The following is a 25,591-nucleotide window of genomic DNA, read 5'->3' as shown; positions in this document are numbered from 1 at the left end:
GGACTACTTAACGAAATGACAAGAATGACTTACTAAGAGAATTCAGTCTGAGCTGAAGAATAAAAGTGGTCGTACCAAATGCTGACTTTGTTAGAATTGTTAGAATCTCATTTTTTTAAACAAAATGTAAAGAAGTGAAGGTTGGCTCAAGACTTTTCCACAGTACTATAGTTTCTTTGTAAAGTCAGCACCACTTTTTTAACACTTTTTTAAGTGTACTGATTGCTAGATTTGGAATCCCATGATAGATTTATCAAGGTGATAATAACCTGCTTATGATCCTGAACCCAACTGCTGCTGTCAGGGTAAGTGAAACCAGACGGTGGAAAGATATCCTGGGTGTGTTGGAGTTGCTCTGTATTACCGGGCCTGGAGAGGCATACTATGAAGCTAACAGCCAGAACAACAAATATGGCTGTCTTTTTACGGTGTTACCATGGTAACACATGCTGAACACATAACATGTAGACTGTTTATCACCAATCAGTAAGATTAATTTGAGAAGAATCTGACAACAAGCGTAAGTGATTTCAACCTCCTGTTTATTAGTATATGACACAGTGAGAATTCATGTACTGCTGTCATGTCAGAATTAAGTAAGAACACACACAATAAAATAAATATTGCATATTATCTTGAGTTAACATATACATTTTTTCTAACTTCTCTGCATGCTTCTTTTGATCTGCAGCATTAATCTCTTGTCCAATCTGCAATGGCAATCTTCCCTTTTACTGCTATATTTTTCTTTTCTTTTAGAGAGCTCTGTCACACATTCCTCCAATAATGCATCTGCCTTGGAGTTGGGGGGGAGGGGGGGGGGGGGAGAGATTCAACTGGTCAACATTGTGCAGAAGAAGAGTCAAATAATACATCAAACGTCCCTTCTATGTGAGCGCAAGCAGAGCCTGAAGAAGAAAGGCTGGGCTAGTGAAAACAAAGAAAACCGATTGCCCGTGTGGAAATGTTCATTATCTCTGAGGTTTTATGTTTAGTGAAGACAACTAAGAAACTAAGAAATTTGTCTATGTTAAACTTGCCTTATATCTTATCCCTTTCTTGAGCTTTGTTTCTTCATTTTTGTGTTATCTTGTGTTTTGGTTCATGTCTGTTACTGTCAGTAGCAGCAGTTGCCCGAGTGTTTCTGTTTCTGTCTGCCTTCCTTTCTTTTTGTTCCCATGTTCGTCCCTTTGTGTTCCCTTATTAAGTGTTAATATTCAAGTCTATGGTACTCTCTTTTGTTTTGTCCGGGGTTTTTTCTCCAGATTTTAAATGCTTGAAGGTTCGTTTTCTTCTATGTCCTGAGTTAAAGATGCTTTGTGACAGCCTGCCTTGATTCTCTGATTATTTTGTTTTCTGATTAACTGTTGTTATTTGCATTCCTCTGCATCTCATTCCCCTCCTTTGTCTAATCCCTAATCAGTGATCTCTGTATATATAGTCCAGTCCAACTTTTTGTCTCAGTGTGTTTCCCAAGGCTTTGTTCCAGAAAGCAAGTTTAGTGAAAGTTCTGAGTTTGTTGACACATGAGAGAAATTTCTGGCTTTTTTGTTCTAGAAAGAGACTTTAAACTTAAACTGTGCATGTTAGTCCCCATAGGGAAATAGTTCCTCTGCATTTAACCCATTCACCCAGTGAAGCAGTGGGCAGCCACCAGTGCAGCACCCGGGGAGCAGTGTGTAGGGACGGTACCTTGCTCAGGGGTACCTCAGGGTAGCCGTTCAGTGGAGTCGAACCCCCGACCTTCCGATCATGGGGCCACCACTCTACCTACTGAGCTATCCCTGCCCCACAAGAACTGTGTCAGGTGCCAGGGTCAACAAAGTTTCTCTTTGACTCCTTCACTCCTGCTTTTTCATTTGTGTAACTGATGTCCAAGCACCTTCACAAGCACTGAAACCCTGGTTAGATATTGGTTGTGTTTAATAATTAGCATTTTTTTTACTAATTGGTCATCTATGCAAGGGCACAAATGATGATCGCTGAATAAAATATAGCAAAATAAAATATGAAGTCTGTATCTCCATGACTCGGGTCAGTAAGGCAGTTGTCAGGTTGTCTGCTAGTTTCTCTACATTAAAACGTTTAGCATGGATTAGTGTATTCATCAGCATTTTAAGAAGAAGAAGAAGAAGAAGAAGAAGTAGTAGTAGTAGTATCAGTCACAATGGTGAATAAATACCTGTCATTGTTTATCAGTTGGAGATTTTGTGAATATTTTAGTTGAAAGTTGTAATGTGAGACTAAATGTAGTTCAAAGTGAGGTTTTTGAATACAGGCAGTCTGTGTCACTGGATTTTATGCTGAAATATTTTCATATATTCAAATATAGTCATCAAATTATGTTGTGCAAAGTCTGAACCATTGTTTTTATTGAAAATAAACTAAATGAATTTTAATGAATCTAAATAATATCGCATGTCAAAGTAATCTATTTTTTTATCTCATTATTTCATATTTGTCCTTTAGGACCTGCATTTTGTCCTTGTCAGGGTGAAGCTGGATAGTTTTAACTTAAAGATCAAAAGTAAAATTTGGTCGGGTTTCACCTTTACCTGTAAAGGTAAATTTGGATGACTGCATAGATGACAATTACATTTTTCTCCCCTGGTGTTTATGATGAATGGTAAATGGCCTGTATTTGTATAGCGCTTTACTAGTCCCTAAGGACCCCAAAACACTTTACAAGCCCAGTCATCCACACATTCACACACTGGTGATAGCAGCTACATTGTAGCCACAGCCACCCTGGGGCGCACTGACAGAGGCGAGGCTGCCGGACACTGGCGCCACCGGGCCCTCTGACCACCACCAGTAGGCAACGGGTGAAGTGTCTTGCACAAGGACACAACGACCAAGACTGTCGGAGCCGGGGCTCGAACCGGCAACCTTCCGATTACAAGGCGAACTCCCAACTCTTGAGCCACGATCGCCCAAATGGCATCATTCACATAGCTTCATAAAAATGAAGCCGCTGTTCTTCATTTACTCATTGTCATGGTGAATGCTATCAGAAATCCAGTGATGATGGCTTCATTTTTCCAGCTTTTCTGCAACTGAAAACTAAGAGTTTTCCACCAAGGATTAGACTCAGGCTTTGTTGAACCTGTCTTCTGGAGCTGGGCCCAAGTTTGTATTCCATTTCTTCCTTGGCTCCTCATGTTTAGACTTTGACTTTTGGGGCTTTTTTCCCCTGTAGTCTGTATTTGGGTCCTCAAATCCAAAGTTGTGTGACGATGATAAGAACATTTTAAACCATCCATCCATCCATTCGCTTCCGCTTATCCTTTTCAGGGTTGCGGGGGGTGCTGGAGTTGTTATGTTATGTTCAGTTTTGTTTGTCTGGTTGAAAAACAAACAGCAAGAAAAAAAACCCCTGCTAATTTCACACACTAATGATTCTTTATTCAGGACGTCGTAGATGTGATGTATTTAAAATTATGTAATATAATTCTGGGGGCAAGAAAGGTATTTTTAAATATAGATTTTAGTCATATGCAAAAAAAAAGTCTCTGCATAGCTGTACTTTTTTTTAACTAACATTAGGACTAATTAGGTTGAGCTGGCTGTGTAGAGCCACTGCATGTACTGTCCTATGTCAGTGAAGGACTTTGGCAACCCACTAATGCAGCTGGATTTGCATTGAGTGAAATGAAGCGAAAGTTTTAAATGGCATCAGTCTTGCTATTAAAGCAAAGCAAAACATCAGACAAACAGGGAGGAGCAGCTCTCTCCTCCATCCGTGTGTGTGTGTGTGTGTGTGTGTGTAGTAACTGGGGGAGTGCTGTCCCTCGCCTCTGCTCAGTGTGTGCAGCAGCTGCAGCTTTCAGCCTCGGTCTATACTGTAGGGGCCATTCTGCTGTCTGAAAGACTGATAGGAACAAAGAGCAGAATGGTGATGGAGATGAACCAGAGGAGAGCTCTGATGGTGTGTTTCAAACACACTTGTTCCCTCTCTGCTGCTTGTAATTTGACATCAGTGTGAAAGGAAAAACAAAAACCACTCTTCCGGATCAAGAGCTAAAGTAGGCTTTTTGGACAAGGGGAACACAAGGGTCAATTTCAAAACTCTTGACCAGAGGGCGGCAAAATCTTGACAGAAATTGAAACGAGTACACCAGCTCCTCCCGCCTTCCCTGATTCGTTGCTATCATCTGTCTGCCATCTTAAAAAATAATGGTTGCTGACATATGTCCAGTTTACAAATATGATAAATTGGAAAACACTTCCAGCAATGTAAATTCTCTTATTCTATAGAAACAACATACAAATGCATAAAGGCAGCTCAGCACATATGGCACCCACAGTCTAAGATACTTTAGGTTCCACCTGTGTTCACAAGGGGCCGCCACAGTGGGTAACTCTGCATGTTGGATTTGCCAGATTTGCGAGATGATGCAACTCAAAGGGATTTATGTCTCCTCCTAGATCCAAACTGAGACTCTTTCACTCGTTGTAAGCTACTACACTATGGAGCCACTATGGTAACCACAGGCTAATGAGACAAAATCAGAGCGCATGAATGGAGTCCCCTGTTTCAGCTCATGGCACTGAGAGCTGAGCAGAGACAACGCTCTCATGCAACATCCCAGTCAGTGCCAATGCACAGACAGCAAAAAAATGAAGCTTACTCAAAGGCTGGCTCACAGTATAGAGGTATTATAATAAATGAAATGCAAGGACTTGGCTGACTAGTGTTTCCTTCCCCCACAATCCCCCCTATCTCACTGCCCACCCCCACAAATCCCAATACAGTCACTCTTCCTGCTGTTTGCCATCTCCATCCCCCCTCTTCCACTTCCTTCTCTTCATCATCCATCAAGAACCATAAGGACTGACTCTCGCTTCCTACATATCAGATACACTGCTTGATTTGCATAATGGCTTATTCCATTAGTCTGAGTCCACGTGAAGCCAACAGCCCCTTATATAGACAATTTAATTATACTACAAGTTTAGAAAAAAGCTGCATTCACACTAGAGTCCAAATTTGACTTTACATGTGATGTGCCTCTTCAACTATGAATTATTTAAATTAATTCCTTTAAAAAAAACACTTTTTCCTTAAATCATATATTATTAGAAAAAAAAACATGTCACCGTTTCCTAAAGCCCAAAAAATATCCAGTTTGCTTGTTTCACTATGTCTGAAGAATGTTTGCAAAAGACATTTAGTGTAGTGTGTAATCCCATAAGATAAAAACAAATCGATCAATTTGGTGAATCAGCTTTAATATTAGAGCACAAGAATCCAGGTGCAATTCTAAATGATTTGGACTTCTTCAACATTTATTGGGTATCTGTGCTGCACTTGCATTTGCTCTGCGCAACTTAACAACAGCAATCACAAATCTAAGTTCACCTCCTGCCACCTCCTGTTTTCCTTTAGGGGATTCCAACTCCAAAGTTGAGAATTAGCCAGCAAGTCTTCTCTTTTCAAGTCCACTCTATGCTAGTAATAAGGTTTCTTTCTATTTTTTTATTGGTTTCACAAGCTGATTGGCTAAGAAGAAAAAATACATCATGCTAGAGATTTTTATTAATCTGACAGCCAAACGTGTTACAGATATAGAAAGTATTAAATCAGGTTATTACAACTTAAATTTTGGAACAACACCACATGTCATATTAATTCTCCTTCACTTACCTGCTTGGTAATACTCAAAGCCCTCCCTCTAAACACTGTTTCTCCTTCTCTTTCAGCTAGCACAGAGGGACGGTGTGGCTGAAGCTCACTGAGACACTTTCCCTCTGGACCCATTATGGATCCTTATTTATTCTAATATTCAGCCCACCTCCTAATCCTTATAAACCATTCACTCAATCAAATGTGATTGAAGTTTAGAAAAGAGTATAGAGCTGTTGTTTTTTCCAGATGATAACTATGTAGGGGACTCCTTAAATGCCACCTGCTTCACAAGGGCAATATTTCCTTTTTCTCTGCTGCGTTGGTAAATTAAGATTTCAAATAAAAGTGGAGAGTGGTATGAAACAGTGTGTTCATTTGTTTCTATCTCTCTAATGTACACTCACTGGAAACTTTGCTAACTACATTTTGCTAGCAGTGGGCTGGACCCTCTTTTACCTTTAGAACTGCCTTGATTCTCAGTGGCATAGATTCAACAAGGTGCGAGAAATATGCTGACCACTTCTGGCGAGTGTTTGTGAATTGTAACCTCAGTTTGCTGTTCTTAGCTAACAGAAGTGGCACTAGGTGTGGTCTTCTGCTGCCATAGTGCATTTACTTCAAGGTCAGAAATGCTTTCTTATTCTTTTGTTGTAAGACGTGTTTATTTGAGTTACTACTGTTTTCCTATTAGCTTGAAGCAGACTGTCCATTCTCCTCTCATCTCTGGCCTCAACAAGGTGTTTTCACCCACTCGGCCCATTCGCTGTAATTCTCTGGTTGTGTGGGAAAATCCTATTAGATCAGCAGTTTCTAAAATACTCTTACAAGCCCATCAGGCACCAAAACCCATGCCTTCTCCATTTTCTTTCAAAGTAAGTGACTCTGAAAGCGGCATTCTGAAGCTCAGTTGAACTTCAGCTGGTCTTGTTAGCCATGTCTACTTGGCTGATTAGATATTTGCATTAACGAGCCACTGAACAGCATACCTAATAAAGTGGCTGGTGAGTACACATTTGCCATTGTATATTAGTGGGGAATGTAAAGTTGTCAAAATCAAATGTTGTTTTCATGAGGGGATTCTTCCATCGTTCTTTTCTGTGCTGTACCATCACAGAGGACCGTGATTCAAGGCAACATTTTAATAGTAATGGCTGCGCTATGATATTTTTTTTAAAGCAGACACTGCAGTAGGAAAATGGAGGCACACTAGCTCTTTCTTGTTTTGTAAAATGTTTCATTTTGATGTCAGCCACAAGTTGCATCGTTGAGGGATAACAAAGCCTTTAGCTATGCACACAAAAAGCATAAAAGAAGCAGCAATTAACTTAACTTTTTTTGCTGGAGACAAATTGCCTTGAGGTTTTTCAGGAACAAATGAGGCTGAAATGATGCCGTTTTAATGTCAATTAGCTATGGCTTTTTCTTTTTTTTCTTAACTTCTTTTTTTTTGTGTCGATGGAACCCAGAGCAGACACACTATCGCGCTCTTATCCACGCGGGGCTTTGTGTGCTTTCAGTGTGACATGGAACCGATGTGAAACAAACCACTAACAAGCCCAGGGAGACAGGAATAATCCACCACAGTGCAAAAAGATATGCCAACTGCAACACAAGGGTCAATTACCACACACAAACATGCACACACACAGAAAGCACAAATTCTCCACTTATTGATGAAACTGATTTCTTGCACTCAGTCATATGATTAAAGAGCTGGCTTATGACTGACCATGAATAATGGGTCCCTGAGCTCAGCTACACTGACCTTAGAGGAATGATAGTGGGAATGCATGGGGAAAAGACATATGGGTTAAGCAAGGTAAAGTGGGAAAGAGGGAATGAGATGAAGGGAGTCTTAAGAGCATTAGGCTGCTCCTGTGCAGAAGCCCAGATTCACCATGAAGCTCATTGTCTCGAGCCAAAGCAGACCTGATACCTGCCAACAGCGCTCATCCGCCCCCCTGCTGTCAGAGCTAACTCTGTCAGCGCTCTCCATACAGATGACAGACTCGCTGTTAATGGAACATAAAGCACAAACAGGTCCCAGAGGATTATTACAATGCAACAACACTAATGAGTGACTGATTAGCAGCGGCCCTATGAAGCTACCCTTTTCTTAATACCCAAAATTTGACTTTACAAACATTAAGACCATAACTTCCACCCCTACAGCTGGCGTGAAATTGACACTCAAAGCATCACATGTGGTGGACCGTTAATGCTTCATCTATTTAGGGTGTGACAATGAGTCAATCAGTTTGAAACACGCATGACTTCCCGCAAAAATTAATTAGCATTGTTTAATGAAATGTGACTTTCAGCCTGCGGCGCCGCACTGTTTAAATCAGACACGTTAGAGGAGAAACCGTCGGCTTCAGGATCCTCTGTTGCTCCAGTTGCAGCAGCTCCACTCACACATGCTGCCAGGAAGGAGAGCACACAGAGGCCAAATGCCACTGCCAGCCACGGTTGAATTTGTTTACTGCAGATAAGTAGAGACATCCTTGCCATCACAGTGACTGAACGCCGAGATGATGATTTTGGCTCAGTTTGTGTGGAGAAAGGAGGAGGGATCCCGCTGCATTCAGGGTTCACGGTGGCATAAATGTGAGTGCATTCACAAACATGCATGGGAGCATGTGCACACACGATGCATAGAGGAGCTCCCAGTGCTCTCATTAAGATTTTATTTGGGTTAAGTTAATGACACGGACCCTTGATAATCTGCAACTGAATCTTCTGTTAGAATAAATTATTTAGTTAACACCGATAATCTTGCCACCTGTGGTGTGCAGCCAGAATACTGAATGACTACCAACATCTTCAGTGTTTTAAAATAGCTTTTGAACAGAAATCCTTAATTCATCTTAATTTTCTAATAATTAAATTTGATAATAAATCTTAGAATTACTTTCGTAAGCCCTGAATACTGATCTCTTGCTTTCCCCCTGCATCTTCTCTCTTCATGACTTGTTTGCTTCGAGGCAATACTTCACCCTGTGCTAGGAGCTGTTAGAGGTCAAGTGTCTTGCTCAAGGATGCACCAGCCAGCCAAAACATTTGAACACAAAACTCTGACCCTGTTCCTGTTTCATCTGACAAATCCAGAAGACATCAGTCATAAATATAACAGGCCAGCACTGGGAAACTGACTATATCTAGATAACAAGTCTCTGTCAGTGTCACAGCATTCATCAGCCTTCATTCACTTTCATCTGACTGCACCATGGATGCGATCACTCCACTGTCACTGTATTTTCCTTGAGGAGTAAAGGAAGGGCCAAGGTTTATCAAAGGATAACACTCAGAGACAGAGTTGAAATAGAGTTCAAACTAAAAAATCCTTCACAAACTGCCACCACACAGTGACACTCGGGTCACTGTAAATACCAAATTAACAGGTGAGACCCAAGAGGTAAATGTGTAACGGTGAGTGGCAATGACCTTAATTGTTCCCAAGATACCAGTGCAGATGTAGCTATGGCAATGTTGGCCTCTTGGTCGGTTTTTAATAAGCCACTATGATCCAATCTGGAGCATCTCAATCTCTACAGGATCGAGAACTCTAAATTTGTCAGACACTCCTTCACATTCAAGACTTAATGATGGCGTTACATTAAGTAACACTCCATTTTATTTATACAGTACCAGTTCATAATAGTCATTTCAAAGCACTTCATAATGTAAGCCAAAGAACCTCCAGAGAAAACGGTCAGGTGTGAGCGAGCACTTTATGGAAAACCTCTTTTAAAACAAAGAGACCGTGAACAGTTGAAACCTTGGGTTGAGGATAAAGGGGGAAAGAAGCTGGAAAGAGGAGCGCAATCTATAGGAGGGAGCGGATAAAATTAATGACATGCAATAGCAGCATCCATATACAACCGATTACAATTTCACTCAGTACATTGAGTTTTAACTACATGACTCTAACCAAAGGTTTATAACAAGGCACTACTTTGTGATTAGTTTGTTTAGCATTAGCACATTTGGTAATCTAAGATAGTGGGCATATAGCACGCAGAAGCCATTAAACAGGCACATATTAATATTGTGTAAGGATATTAGCATGCTGATGTGGCACTTAAGCATACCAAAGTATTTACTGAAGGGCTGTACTTCTGGTAATTGCTTTCTTTACTTTCCTTGAGTTAACTTTAGTTACATTTTTGATTCTACTTTCCACTTCTACTCAACTGCATCTTATAATAGTTGTACTTGTAATGTTGTACTTAATTGTACAACTTTAGCTTTGTTAAAAAATGTAAACAAATGAGATCAAGAGTTTCAAAGGTGATGTTTTTGATAAATGAAGCTTCCCAGCGGTTTATAGTATTTTCAGGGAAGTAATATTACATGTGACATAGTAACAGAGTAGCACAAATTGTATCCTCTATCCTCTACCGATGATATAAATGTTAAGCATAAATAACATAAATAACATAAAGTTAAGTATGGATTTGTTGTAAAAAAAAAAAACAACAAACTGTAGTTTTAATGTGTTATATGAATATCAATGAGTTCTTTGAATCACTCGCTGGAAAAATATTGACTGCACCACTTCAAAAGCAGACAGTTTCATACTTCATGTGTGATCTGCTAGCATATACTCCCAGTAAAAAACTTTTATCTCTACAGTCCAACCACTTATGGTTCAAGTGTTGTTCCTGTGAGCTGTCTTTTATTGAGAGTTACGGATTGGACAGTTGTTTTTGCTCACTACTAATAGGTCAAAGCATGCCAGACATTGGGAAAAGATGAAATGGAGGAAAAATAAGGAGGCAAGTCAATGCAAAGCGGCCAATATTAAGAAATGATTCACAGTTGCAGCCAATTTCAGCAGATGGTGGGTGAATGTAAACGGAACTTGGCAATCAAATTTCCTACAAAACACTTTATGGATGCAGAAGGGGGGAGAAGAGAAAAGACTGAAAAGGCATAAGAGGATTGGAGAGCTGAGAAGGAAACATACTGAAAGGAAAGGGGAACAAAACGAGCCCTATTCCAGCAATATGTTCTTGCCTGCAGTTACACTTGTTCCAATACAAGTTTAATGATGCAATCGGGCTTGCCATCCTAACTGACAGGTCTGGTTGTGCAAAATAATTGATCGTGCTCTCACTGATATTGGATCTAAAACCCAGGAGTAAAAGAAGAAAAGCCTGCATTCACAGCTACAGTGTGGATACTATCGAACGACAATTACCCAACAAGAGGAAAAGGGGGAAAGGACAGAGAAAATAATAGAGTAACAGTTTTTATACCCTCAGAAATTGGTCTTTTGAGGTTACATGTGTATGTAAACCTATAAAAAGAAGTGTCTTATTAAGGAGTGGCTCAAGAAAAATATATTTTTTAAGCCAAAAATATTAACTCCATAAATACATTATTGCCTAAGGCAAATCCTTCAGGGTACCTCACAGACTAGGCACCCTGCTTATACAACCACCAAAGGCCTAATGAAATCTCCTTCATCACTCTGAAGACCACACAACCCAATGTTTGTATCTACATCAAGAATAAAGTAAACAGAATCAAGTCTCTTCTTGTTAGTGCTATGAACGGCTCCTGGTATAATAAGCGATAAAGTAAAGATGAGTGCAAAACGTAAGAAGGGTTACAGACCAGAGTTGTTTTGATTTCTACTCATACATAGACAATACTCTCTAGATAAGTTTTTATAGCTGTTTATTATGGGCAGTAACAACACAGTGTATTTTCTGATTTTTCTCTTTATATGAGTGTGTGTGATTGTGTGCATTCAGATGTCCACCTGCTAATTATGATTGTTAATGCTAATGCAACATCTGGCTCAATCTGCTTCTCATTAAAGGAGCCATAGGAAAACACTATCATGCCAACTCACCAATGTCACTTAGAGGTGACCTATTATTGCCTGTTTTTATATAAGCTGTTATAGTCATGGAAACTTTAAACACCATCAAAGCTTTGTATAGCAATGTCAGCATTTGCACAAGTAGCTTAGGGTAATCTCTGTTTTGAATGGCGTTATATTATCACTAAAATCATATAGTCCTGATGCAATCGTCTCATCTGTATTTCCATCAAAATTGATCGAACATAATTAAAGCATAACAAAGCTGTATCTACTTGAATCATATTAGTACTATTCAGCCTCTTAACTGAACGTGCCACACTCTGCACCCCTCTAGAAATGCCATTTGTAGAAGGTCACAATGTGTATCTTTAATAACAGATACAAACTGGCTTCAGTGCAGGGACCCCTTCAGGGTGGAAATGGCTTGTTTTGTCTGCAGCAGTCCTAAACTATGCTGTCTGCTGCTATCGTGGTAATGCAAAATGTGCCAAATCTGAAACTGTGGGGATTACAAGTCTAAAGACAACACAAATAAGAATGTGTACATACATAAAGGATTATGTTTTTTCAAACCTTAAGGGGAACTACTTCTGGAGGTTTGAGCAGACAGCTGGTTCTAGACTGCTCATCTTTTCCCACACCAAGCTGGAGACAGGAGCTGTGATAAAATCCAGAAAGTACTGCACTGTTCCAGTCGAGGAAACTGATGTTGCTCTCCCTGCCGTCTGCGCATGCATTTACTAAATCATTATCATTTCGAACAAACATGATCTTCACCTGAGTTACCCTTTATTTAAACAGGCCGCCCTAAGGCTTCATAAGAGTTAAAGACAGTCCTACGTCCAACAGAAGGACAAAAAAAAAAACAAACAGAAGAAGAGGAAACAGAAATTGCAATGAGCTATTTAAAGTTAGGCCTTAAGCACTTCTGTCAAGTGAATCAGCTTTTTCCTTTTTTTCTTTTCTTTCATTTTAGATGTGGAGTCTCAAATTTTAGCCCATAAGGCTATTATCAAGGCAACACTAGTAGCACGAGAGCATCTGTGCTCGCCTTTGGGCTTTTTCCTATACCCATCGCACCATGATGGTCTACGGCTCAAAAAATCCTGGGGCCTCGTAGTCATAGAAACCCACTCATGTATGAATGTTACTTTGTTTAAACATGACTCCAGGAGAAGACACAGAGAGGAAAGGACGGGACAGGAATGTCCTGGAAGACACGTCACGTGTGGGTGATGTAACAAGAAAGTGGAGGAAAAAAAGACTCGGTGTTTTGGTGCCCAAAAATGATGCAGACAAGAAGAAGCTGAGAGGTTGTGTGTGGGGCTTTCCTCACACAACTGTAAAGTATCTGAATGTAAGTAGAAGTTCTGTGGTGCTATCACAGTCTAGCAATAACACATACTCCAAAAATCAAGAAGAGTTTCTCATGATTTAACTGGTTAACGAAACGGGACAGAAGACAGGACAGAAAGTTTCTATCATTACTTACCTGATCCACATGGTCTGTAAAAGATTAGCAGAAAACACCAGTCATTATGAATATATATTCACAGGTATTAGAGGAAGCCAGGAGTCAGGTTGCAGCATATTTTCAAAACCTACTTTCCTCTGTCTGAGTTTTAACCAATAATCCAGTTAGTCTTAGGTATGACATCTCCATTGGAGGCTGTATAAACACTGAACATGACCCCAGAGCATCTTTGTGTCAGGAGGAACATGTTGTATATGGAACAGTGGCTAAAAATAACCCAGTGTTAGCTTGTCTCTTTCTATCTTTTTATTAGTGTAACCCCCTGCAGTTGTTCAATTCAACAAAATTCCTTTAAAAGTAAATCAAAGGGACACTATTCTGGTTTATGTTTCAAACACGTTAAAGAAAAAGACGGAGCTGGAGGTTTTTATAATGTAAGAATGCATCAATAAAGGCATTTCATGAATGATGATTGGAGACACCTCAGTGAGTCTATCAGCAGCTAATGATTATGAGCTTTGTGACCCAGTAATGGAGGTGGTGACCTTCAGGGGTATTGTGAAAAGAAGGCGTGGGATGAAATTGAAGTAATATGTTCACAGGGTTATTGTGGATAAATCATTAAGACTACACATGCAGGCAACAAAAAAATAAAAAAAAAACGTCTTACATATCGCACTTCATGCAGTCTGCCCTGCATCTAGCTTTCATCTCATTTTAGCCTGTGTGTGTGTGTGTGTGTGTGTGTGCCTCTCAGAGTGTGGCAGAGTCTGTCAGGCAAGGCAGTGACAGGGTTTCGGCCGCGGTCTGTGAACCTGGCTGCTCTGTTTAGCTCCGCCTGTGACAGAGAGCGAGGGGGACATCACCCAGCCGTGGCTGCCCCAGCTGAGCCAATCGGGCGTGAGCGCTTACGGTCACATCAGCGCATGCCTTTTGCCATGTGCAGCTCTGTGGCACAGATCCCCTAACATGCTCTCCACAGTTGTAGTGGCATTCTGCTGATGACTTGCATGTGTTTGCTCAGATAATAAAGGTAACTGTGTGTTTCATTAAAAAATATGTGTGCCCTCCTTCACTGCACCTGTGCTGATAATGTTTAACAGCATTATGTGATCACATGGCTGAAAAACAGGCTTCTAGTGTAACCGTATGTGCGTTTGCTATGAAAACTTTGATTTTGATTATTATGGCCCTCCAAAATCTGATACCAGTGACCTTTTGGGTCAAAAATGAGGGGTTTTTTTAGGATTTCCCAAATTATCCAAAATAACAAAGGGTGCCTCACCTATTTTTCAGCTGTAGTGAAACAATTTCAATGTAAATTCACCGTTAAATGTAAACTGGAGACAGAGAATGTTTGCCTTTAAAGGAAAAGCTGTCTCTTTTGAATTAAGACAACTTTTATTTTGAAGGTCAACATTCTCAGTTTCTTTTTTGCATTGCACTTCTTTAAGTTTCACAAACACATGTCGAGCAGTTTGCGACTGTTTACACATAAGTCAGAACCTTCTACAAAACTATGGGAGTTTGCGGGAGTATGCTGGCAACCAAAGTAATCATAAGCACATTTTGGATGCAGCGAGATATATTTCTCTTTATAGGAATTTCATACTGGTGACTGCCAGCAATAAACAGTACAGCAGCCACTTGCCGACTGTTCGTGGAATAAGCACTTTTTCCTTGTGACCAGGGAATCGCTTACCCGTGTGAACGGAGCTTTAGCAATCACTTTTTACAGTTACTGCAAGCAACCAATTGCAACTGTTTGAAATACACCGTTTTTGTCAACCGGTCTCTGGGCCTGTGTGACTGTCCAGGGCTCTTTTTTTTTTTTTTCTTTTGACCTGAAACACATCCAGATTTAGTCAGATCCAGCTGTAACATTGTGAGGCCACAATTCCATCACCAGGTCAGAGTGACATCTGAAAACTAGAATAAATTTGAACTTATTCAAATCTGTAGATTAGAGCTGATGTATTAGAGTTAATAACGATGACAAACCTCAAATACAGCTCTGCCAAATTTAATTAAAAAAACATGATTTTAATCATTGTGGTATTTTGTATTTTTTCATTGAATGGGAAACTGTCTATTGTACACAAAATAATTTTGTATTATTTATAAAATAAAGGACATTAAATGCATTTGTGTGATTTTTAGATTTTATTTTAACAAAGCACATGAAGAAGATGAGTTATACACTGAAATAGTACATGGCTATTTTTAGATATAGCAAAAACTCATTCACTGAGGTAGTATTTAGGGTTCATCTGAGTGCAATGATAGTTTATCATATCAATGACTGTTTTTCATGTTGGTCTTGGAAAAAAATGAGATCACTTATGCAGAGGAAACAGTATAAACGCCATGCAAAGAATTTTACTGAAGAAAAGTCACATCAACAGTCCTTAAATTTAACCTTTACATTACCTGTTATTATCTACATTCATTTTAATCCTATCCTTATACATTTACATAAGAGATGCTTATTCTTGTAGAAAGCATGCCTTGAATGTTTCCCTGTAGTTCATTATTTTTTCCTCTGAACAAATTTATGTTGTTCAGAATTTCACGAGATCTGCATATTTAAATGTCTCAAGCTGTAAAAATAGTCAATTTGTATAATCCCAACAACACTCATAGTAAAAAATCCAAACTGTGCGTTTTTAAGAAGAAGAAGAAAAAGTAGATGCAATGTCCTTTTATTATTACAGTGCTTCTTTAATCTTCAAAATTGACATATTTAATGTGTGCTTTTCAACTAAGTCTCTCATCTGCCATTACCCACAGAAATTTGTTTTCATTTACTCTTTCAATATCGATCCCACTTACTTTAATTAATGGATTGAAGTGTATTTAATACATTTTTCAAAATAACATTATTTTAAGTTTATTTGAATTTAATGTTCATTTCTTCTTATCATGGATGACATCTGTCCTTAAAAATATTACACCCAAGACAATGATATTTCAAATGGGGAGTAAAAAGGTTAAAAAGAACAGACAGGAGAGTAATGTGAGGGATGTCAGAGGTCCCCCAGGCCACAATACTTCCTGTACTCTTTACTGACTACTCTTAGGGGGAACCATGGCAATTTTTGAAACAAAATTTAAGATAAAACATTACAAGCTTTTCATTCTCATAAAGAAATGTTCCTTAAAATTAACCTGCATTCTATCAAACTAAAACATGTTTAAAACACACTCAATAGAACATTTTTCTATGGTAATTGCAAAAAACTTATTTCAGTCTTTTTTCCGAAGAAGAAGAATGTCGAGCTTTTCAATATTTTTTTCAAGTATATTTAAACATATGATGATTAATTTAAATTCTTTGTTTTGGGTACATTCCCTCAGCCTTTAAAATGTTATAATGGGTATTTTCCAAAATTTTGAAAGAAAAATTAAATGAATCAACTAAGAGTATACACAGGCACAGTAATTGTTAGATTTCTAATAATCGGAAGCAAAGAAACCCAAGAGAGTTTGGTCAGATATATTAAAGATGCCTTCACATATATATAATTTGAGATACTAAAGAACTTCTGATGATTGTCAGACTGACACTTTACATTAATACAAGTTTACCAACAAGAGGAGATTAAGATGAGCAACCGCAGACAAAACCAAAACAACAGGTATGAGTCACATGAGCACACAGTGCAGAAGCTCAAACGTTACCTCATCACTGCTGAACCCGGGAATGTGAGTAAACCACAGGAAAGGTTGTGTCATTGGTGAGTGACAGTGAATGAAAGACATCTCTCTGCCCCCATCCCTGTCACGTTGTGACTCCGCCCCTCCGATGACCCGAGGGAAGTGGCATAAGACCTGTCACCCTGAATCACAGCCTGGGCTATGACAGCTATGCTCATATGTAAATGTGTCAGCATACACAGATTCGTGAGCAGGACATATCAGTTTGAATATGCATGTGCAACACTGACTGAAGCGCAAACATCTCTGTACATGCAGGTCTCGGTACATCTGCATGTATGTTTCCAGGCTCATGGTATGTATGTCTAAGCTGATCCCAGTATGTCATAGTGACATTCCCAGTGGGAAGGTCCCTCACGACTGTTTTCATTTGCTGGACTGCCCGTATGTCTTCATGAGTGCTGGGTAGGTGAAAGTGACATCCAATTTCATCCACACTCACGGGGGGTTCTCTCTGTCTGTCTATATCTTCTTCTCTTACAATAAATGTCCCCTATTGTGCCTTCTGCAAGGAGGCATTTACTAGTTTTCTCTGTTTCACATCAGTATAAATGATTTTACCTGTGGTCTGTTTTGAATATGTCATACTGGAATGGGTGCTAGTAATTAAGGATGTAACTGTGCCATTTATTTCAATTAAAGCTGAATAAATTTACTTCCTTCTTAGCATTTACATCACATTGAATGGCAGAAAAATTCACTTTCAAAAACTATAAAATCCAACAAGCTAAAGCTGTTGACATACCTAGTTAGTGCTGTGACTAATTATTAGTTATTCCATTAGTTATTCCACTCAAAAAATGGAAGTTATATTTTAACCGTCTCAGGCTCAAATTAAACCTTTTGTTGCTAATGCACAACCAAGTCCTTTAGTGGTACTTCTGAGTAAAAAAACTCATAAAATATGTATGTGGGGTAATCAGGTTGTTAGTTTTTAACTTTTGCAAATCTGCAACGCCTGCCTTGAGAGGGTTAATGGGAAAAAGTCAAAAATCCTCACAATGGAGATCCCGGAACTGGCTTTTTGCTTCATAAAATCCTACTCATTATTTTAAAGCATTAATTTGAAAAGAATCATTAAATATTGAATGGCCTTGCTCCCGAATACATCATAGACCTACTAACCTCTTATCCACCTGGGCATTTATCTTGATCTTTAAAAGTATTCTGCTGGTTTTCAATCTGCCAATTAAGAGCAGAATGGCAACTTTATTTCCCTGAAAGATTCTACTTTAAAAATTCTTTTATTGAAAGGGCTTTATAGATGTTTGATTTATGGCATATATATTTTAATATTATTTTTTGCTCCTATTTGTTGTTTTTGTAAGTGTTTACTTTCTTTCTGTGAAGCACTTTGCAGCTTTATTGGGAAATTGCTTTATAAATTAAGTTTGTTATTCTACAGTTAGAATTAATGCCCACTTATGAAAATTGTTGCTACTTAATTTCCTGTTTACTAATCAACATATTAATCAAACTCTACAGGGAAAGAGTGTGTCATAGAATTATATCGCAATACTGCAGTTTTAAATCAAAGTACACAGCACTACTGCATTGCAGGGACTTTGCGATCTGGACACGTGTATTGCACGACTACGACATGCTGCAGCAATACAACTAGGATGACACAAAAATCCTGGTGTTCAGGATTCCCTTTGTTAGACAAAATCAGACACTCCCCATCGCCTGTTTTTAGCTAAAGATTCGGAGATCTGCTGTGGCATCACGGCGACACGTGCACCGACACAACTGCGAGGGGTCAGGGCCGACTCCAGGGCTCGTTTTCCAGAGGAGTCATCCTGAGTCACAGAGAGCATGCACAACCCTCCCCTACTCTTTGATGCCCAATATTTAAGGTCTCCCCTTAAATATCAGGCACGCAGGACACAGAGCATGCTCAACTGCACTCACATGCACACATCAAACTACAATAATCTCACCACTGAACTTACTTAATTTGGGAAGCACGTGAAGGTCAAAATCTGTTTAGTTTAGCTTAACGAAAAGTATTTGCAAAACATATTAAAATCTTCAAAGTTATCTTAAGAGACCAGATGCAGTTAGTTACCAGTTATTTTTATATCAGTGTTGTGAAACAAATTTCAATATTTTCACTAAATCTTCTAAATGAAATTATTCTCCCAGAATCATTTGCTCATTGCAGAAACATTTCCACCACATCATGCAAATCCGTAAATTAGATCCCAACTGTACTACCAAAGACAGCCAAGTTATAAACAAAGTACAAATGTGCATTTATAGAGCAAACATGGAAGTAATGCAGCAAAACGCACATTCTGCTCTAACTATCATTTGCATTTGGTGACTTCTTAAAATTCTAAACGCTCGGTAATTACAAAGAGAGCAAGCCACCTTCCTTCTGCTCTTACTTTAAAGTCATTTACAGGAACTGGCAACCAGAAATTGCAGAGCAGAGTACACAGTGTCAAGCAGAGGGAATCCAGACTAGTTGGCAGGCATAAAGACACTTTTCCCTCAGTGTGCTGCACTCTGAGGATTAAGCCTGCCTGTGTGCTCACGTCTGCTAAACAAGATATAGACATAATACCTTGATGTTTCATGTTGGGCAAAGCCAGTTAGGAGACGCTGCAGTGGCGAAGAATCTCCCAACATCTCTACATTTTTCCCACTTTATCTACTACACTGCACTCCCTCGTCACTCAAACAGTTTTCTTTGAGGTTCCAGTAACATTGCATGTTTTGATGACTGACGGTTTTGTGCTGCACAACACCTGCTTCTAATATGCAAGTAGGGATAGGTTTTTTTGAAGTAGTGGCTGAAAGCATAAAATTTAGCTCTTACTGTACTGGCTCCACATCACACATTCTGAAGGAAAGAACTGGAAAAAGCAGGAAGTGAATTACTTCATTTATTCAAGATAGCTGCCATAAAGCATGTAATTGACTTAAACACATCCCGCAGATATTTCAGCTGACAATTATGGTAATTGCAGACGGCTGATTTAGTTGCAAGTGATTATCGTAAAATAACGTTCGAATAACAGCACAAAGGTAGATAATTTGATACACATAATATATTTTAGAGATTAAGGCAGTTTTCAGCGGTGGAAACTAAAAGAGGAATTTCATGGTTTTAAAACTACTTTGTATTAATGATTCTTTACTGCTATTATTTACATTTGAAGAGTTGCAGGGCTTCATTGTTGCTGTTATCTTGGGTGCCTAACAAAATACACTGTAATACTGTAGTCAAAGGAGCTTGCAAAGAAAAGCGTCTGGACTTCTATAAGTTACTTGAAGACGTTTCACCTCTCATCCGAGAAGCTTCTTCAGTTCTAAGGTCAAATGGTGGAGAGTCCCAGATATAAGCCTAGTGGGAGTATCCCCCCACAGAGGGACAAAAGGACCCCCTGATGATCTGGGTGTGGGTCCCAATCAGCCAGGGTTTCAGGTGAGCTCATTGTGAAACCTGGCCCCACCTTATCATGTGAATTCCTGAGGTCAGATGGCCCAGGATGTGAGTGGGCGTTAAGGCGTCTGGGGAGGGAACTCAAAACTGGATTATAGATGGCAGACAGTTGGTGTCATAAACCACCGCCTCTGTTCAAAGATGGTCGCTCACAGTGGACATAGATGGCTTCTTTCACTCCTCTTTCAAACCATCTGGAGGAGTGACCTTAGAACTGAAGAAGCTTCTCGGATGAGAAGTGAAACATCTTCAAGTAACTTAAAGAAGTCCAGATGCTTTTCTTTGCAAGCTCCTTTGACTACGATGACCTGGATGACTGAGAACCTTCACAGACATGTAATACTGTAGTATGTAATACTGTGGTGTCAAACCTAAAATGGGCAGGAGCATCAAACTAATGCAAAATAACTTAATACAAGAAAACATGTTTTACTAATTTTTAACCTGTTTCATAGAATAAAAATACATTGTGAAATTTTACAAAACAGATAATGAATCATACAATAAGATGTATGTAGACTTTCGGAAGCAAACATATTTCACTTCTTTATGATTCAAACATCCAACTGACATCTATAAACTTTTCTTACATTTCCACTCTTGTGTAGTAATATTGGCATCAAAGATTTTATTTTGAATCCGAAAAAAATTATTATTGACTTCTCCGCCATTGAGCTGTGATCCTCAAACTATGCAAAATATTGTTTTCGTCAAAAGTCCTACAAAGGCTCAAGAAACTTGAATGCATCTTCATTTTAATTAAGGAGCATCATACTAAATTTTAACTGTAAATTGAAAGAAGACAATGCTAATGCATTCTACATTATACTGCAGTACTGACCATTCATAGTAAGCCATAATGAGATCTATACATGAACATTTAATACACTGTATCCTGTGGCTTGGTCCTGAGCCAAGCAACAGGAATAGACTCATTCAACTGAAACAATCCGACTAATAACATGTATTAACTTTTTCATTTTTTACACATGGAGCTTTTAAAATGTGCAGCTTTAAAGTATTTAGGAATATAGCCCCACGTCCACCAGCTACAAAGGTAAAATGTTTCTTACATATGTACATATTTGTACAGGTACATTCAAATATACATATTTTAATGCATATATAATCAAAGCTTAAGCTTAACACGTCCTCAATAACTAGTGCATTTCTTTCATTTCAGGTACGTGACATTCTGTAGTGTACACTCTAAATTTCAAGCTTTGATCTTGCGATTTGGAAATCATCACATGCTTTTTCAGCAGAGCGGATAGCCTGCTTGGTCTTTTTCTTTTCTTTTGTTTGTCTCTTCTGGACTTGACTTAAAGTTACATTTTTGGGGGGATTACTGTAAAGGCTCAGCACTTTTCTTCTTTCTTACTTCATTTTTTTCCTTTTTTTTTTTTTTGCTTTTTTCTCTTTTTTTTGCTTTGATCGATTGGATAAATCAACTTACCAGACACCTAATGTAACATATCTCCAACTTTTCTGGGACATCTTCTGGTCATTTAGTAAACATCCATGCACAATTTATCACTTATATCTGCCAGGTCATGAGTTTCTTTAGTGTCCCCAGGGGTGAAATAATGCAAAAAAGCATTGTATTGAATATAAAAAGAGGACAGTAACGCATTCATCATGATACTAACTGATGGGGCATTTTCTTGCTGCCAAAGAGAATGTGCTCCTCATCTTTCTCGCAGTGCTGGAGTACACAGGGGTGGACTTCCCTTCCCTTCCTCCCATACTGGCGTAGGTTCCACCCCCATTGCACAGTGAGAGTTAAATAATGGTCTCCAGTGGGGTACAAGGGTAAAAAGGTGGGGGGAGAATCCAACAGCACAGATGGACTGCCTTGCAGAGTAGTTTCACATGCAGAAAATGTTAATTAAATCTATAGTTTGCAAGGCTGTGAAATGCCAAAACTGCATTTACTTGATGGAAATATAGAACAAAGAATGGAGGGCAAATGGAGGTTGACATGTTGCTCTTAGAATCCTACCAAGGAATAAATTCAAAATAAATACATAGCATCCATATGTTATGTGCAAAGTAAGCATCACTCACTAGCCCTAAGCTCTTTCACTGGCAATATCCCAAATCCATCACAATAGCTGCACATATAGCGAGGATTTTTCTGAAGCACAGGGGGAGAAACTCATTATGGAGGCTCATATGCGAGACACTGCTCGTATGGCATTGACAAATGCTCGACAGAGAAGCCAATGCGGCATAATTCAAAGACGTCCAGTACAATGAAAGGGTTTCTCATCATGGTGAATAATGCTGGGTGCTGGCTGCTTCTCAGCTTTAAGTGGTGGGAATGTTACTTTTGATATATTGACTTCTGGATTTATGAAATAATCCCTGAATCAGCGAATATATGTAGGTATGGAGCACCACGGATAAAGACACTCACAAAAACCTGGGGAGTGCTTTTAGGTATTTATTTATTTTTTAATTTGCTGTCTTTATATTCTGATTTGAATTGATTTTTTTTATATTAAAATATATATTTTTTAAATACACAGTTATTTACATCTGGAATGGTATGAACAACCTTATTGTTATATTCTTTTAGTTTAAGCACATTTCATAAGAAATAAACCTGAATTATAATGAGCTTTACTGATGCAGATAACATTTTTGGTCTAATTTAAATAATTCAAATGTTGCCAAAATTCTATTCATAAATTTAAATCAATGCAAACCTCCTAAAAGCTATACATATACGTCCAATACTTGTGAAATCAATTCATTAATTATACAAAACAAAGATTTTACCAATAATGCCATTATAGAATCTGCATGCGATTCAACTAATCTCAAAAGCTCCTGCGGGATTTAACGAAACCCTGAGGAGAATCCCTGCACCGCCCTCTACATCATCTACATGCTGATATGATTTGAGAATAAATGGGTTTGGTTTTGTTTCTCAAAGCATACACAGCGTGGATTTTTAACCTATATTTGTTTTCTGTTGTGCGGATATGTGTCTCTGAATTGACAGTTTATATTAATTAGACGTGTCGTTTGCAGCTCCTTCCCCAAAGCACACTTGTACAAAGAAGTTGATTTCTTGTTGCTCACAGCTTGGCCTTGACCACTCTGTTACACATGCCAAACAACAGAGGAGATTCGGTCCAACAGAAATGAAACGAAAAGCTGAAACCGTCTTCTGTGCGTTATGGTGCCAAATGGTGCGTCTATGACCCCCCAAGCAACCTTAGCAGGGTGCCCGCTGGGTTAAATTAGCCCCTTTAGGAACAAAGGAGGGACACTGTAACACTATTACAGCAATTGACAGGCGTATTCTTACCGCTATGCGAGTCTGTGAGGATGCTTTAAGATATAAGATGATCCGTTTTTTGGGAGGGAAAGGTCGTTTTGGACTTGGTGAGGTCCAAACTTGAATCCCGCCGTTGATTATCAGCTCCACTTCTCGGGAGGAACCAGCAGGATGTTTCACTATTGGGTTTCAATTTAGTCTCAGAGCATCACTACGAGATGTGTAAGCAGTCTTTGTCCATGCCAGCCACGCTATTCTGTCTTCGGTCGAGCTACGTCGATTCAACTATGTGGTCTGTTGCGTAAAACCGGTGCCAAAATTCCTGCGGGCCCATTCCATTACAGCGATGCTAAACAATAGTCTGGTCATCTTGACAAGAACCGAACCCACACCAGCTCTGATAACAGCTGTATCGGCTTTTTAAAACCAAATCTTCAGCGCTAGTTTGTCCATATCACTATGACCGGCTCGAGAATTTGCTAATAAATACGTCAGCGGCTCACATGTGCCATTTGGCTCCAGCGTTGTCTTTCGGGTTCCTCGTCTTGTCCTCACAGGGGGAGTGAACAGTGGAGTTGCTGATCTGTTGATCACTGGAGGTCCACCTCCATCCAGCGGTGTCCTTGTCTCGTATTTATCGGGAACGGAGCCTTCGCCGTTTTCCACATGCAGTCTGACATTAGCTGAACGCGGATATCGATGAGTGACAGCTGGAGTCTCTGACTGTAAGCTTGGAGACCCATCTTTGCAGGAGGGGAGCAGCGATGTTGCGCGTACGTGTCTTTGGTAGTGCGCGTACCCGACAGGTCACACATCTCGGGTCCATAAACATCTGCCTAAGGAAAGGGCAGTTTGTACTTGTAGTCTTTGTTTGTGGTGCAGCCGTTCAGATATCACAGTTAGAGGCTCGGCGTATTTCTGCTGTTTTTTAATGGAATAATCAATAGGATAATTATCTGCTATGGTATCATTTGAATACAACATTTAATATATTTTTATAAAAAAGCACTGGGAATGTTAGAGGTAATACTTATTTATTTATTCAAATTAGTATTGCCATGAGTTTATGTTCTTAATCTGCTTATCCACAATTAACGGAAGACGCTGGTGGGGTCTCAGATATATTGGGGGCGGGGACGGGGGGGTGGGGGGTGGAATGTGCTATTGTACTGCAAGTGTATTTCCTTAGTATGGCAATGAGGCATTATAAATAAAATGTGTGTCACTCTGGAACACTTATATGGGCAATATTAGATAAACCCAGTTTCAAAGGCATCGTTTCATTTTTGTTGGCACACTGGGGTGGAAGATTTACAGATTCGGTTTTGGAAATATATTTTTATTACCTATTAAATTTAATAGAAGGGTAAAAAAAAAAAATATGTATTTTGACCGTGATTTGGGAAAATATGGGCTTTGGGGAAAATTCTATCCATTTTTCACAAACAACAAATAGTCCTCACAGTTGATTTTGCTCCATTAATGACTTATAGTAATTATACTTCTTTCTGTTTTGCAAGCCTGTCATAGTGCAATAAAAATAACATGTTTTCTACTCATCAGTGCAAATCTAATCTATCAGCCAATCACATGGAAGCAATCAGGCATGGTCAACAAGGCCTGCTTAAGTTCTAACTGAGCATCGGAATGAGGAGACAATGTCATATGTTATTTTGAACATGGCATGGCTGTTGGTGTCAGTCTGGCTGGTCTGAGTATTTCAGAAACTGCTGATCTGCTGGGATTTTCCCAAACAGCCATCTCGAGGATTTACAGAGAATGCAGAGCATCTCTGAATGTACAACACGCTGAACCTTGAAGCCAGTGGGCTACAGCAGCCGAGCTCACAAGACCTGGACAACAGAAAACTTCAAAATGTGGCCTGGTCTAAGTTTGAGTTTCTGCTCCAACATTTAAATAGGATCAGAATTTATACTAAACAGCATGAAAACATGGATCTGCCATGACCACTCCTTTATGACCACCATGTAAATTATGGTGGTCATGTCACAAAGCTGAAATCATCTTAGTCTGGTTTCTTGAACATGAAAATTAGATCACTGTACTCAAATGGCCTCCACAGTCACCAGATATCAATCCAAATAAGCTACTTTAGGGATGTGACAGGAAGGAGGATTCCCATCATGGATGTGCAATCAACAAACCTAACGCAGAACTGTGATGCTATGATGTCA

At 39.2% G+C, this 25,591-nt stretch overlaps 1 protein-coding gene across 3 annotated transcripts in view; it reads right to left on the bottom strand.

Annotated features, from left to right (window-relative positions):
- gjc1 (gap junction protein gamma 1) overlaps positions 1-24,142 on the bottom strand; it is a 46,053-nt gene extending 21,911 nt beyond the window's left edge. For 2 of the 3 annotated variants that reach the window (XM_085271873.1, XM_085271871.1), the window contains exon 1: positions 23,427-24,142. The gene's annotated coding sequence lies outside the window, so the exon portion shown is untranslated. Of the gene's footprint in view, positions 1-269; positions 367-23,426 lie in introns of those variants that run through there. The other variant, XM_085271872.1, reaches the window with a different exon arrangement.
- Between the last annotated feature and the right edge of the window lie 1,449 nt (positions 24,143-25,591).

Source organism: Mchenga conophoros, linkage group LG4, assembly GCF_057382185.1.
Source record: "Mchenga conophoros isolate Kocher_MC1m ecotype Shallow Benthic linkage group LG4, M_conophoros_male_GT1.1, whole genome shotgun sequence".
NCBI classification, from domain to species: domain Eukaryota; kingdom Metazoa; phylum Chordata; class Actinopteri; order Cichliformes; family Cichlidae; genus Mchenga; species Mchenga conophoros.
The sequence above is the reverse complement of the archived record's forward strand: the minus strand, read 5'-3'. Positions and strand labels throughout refer to the sequence as shown.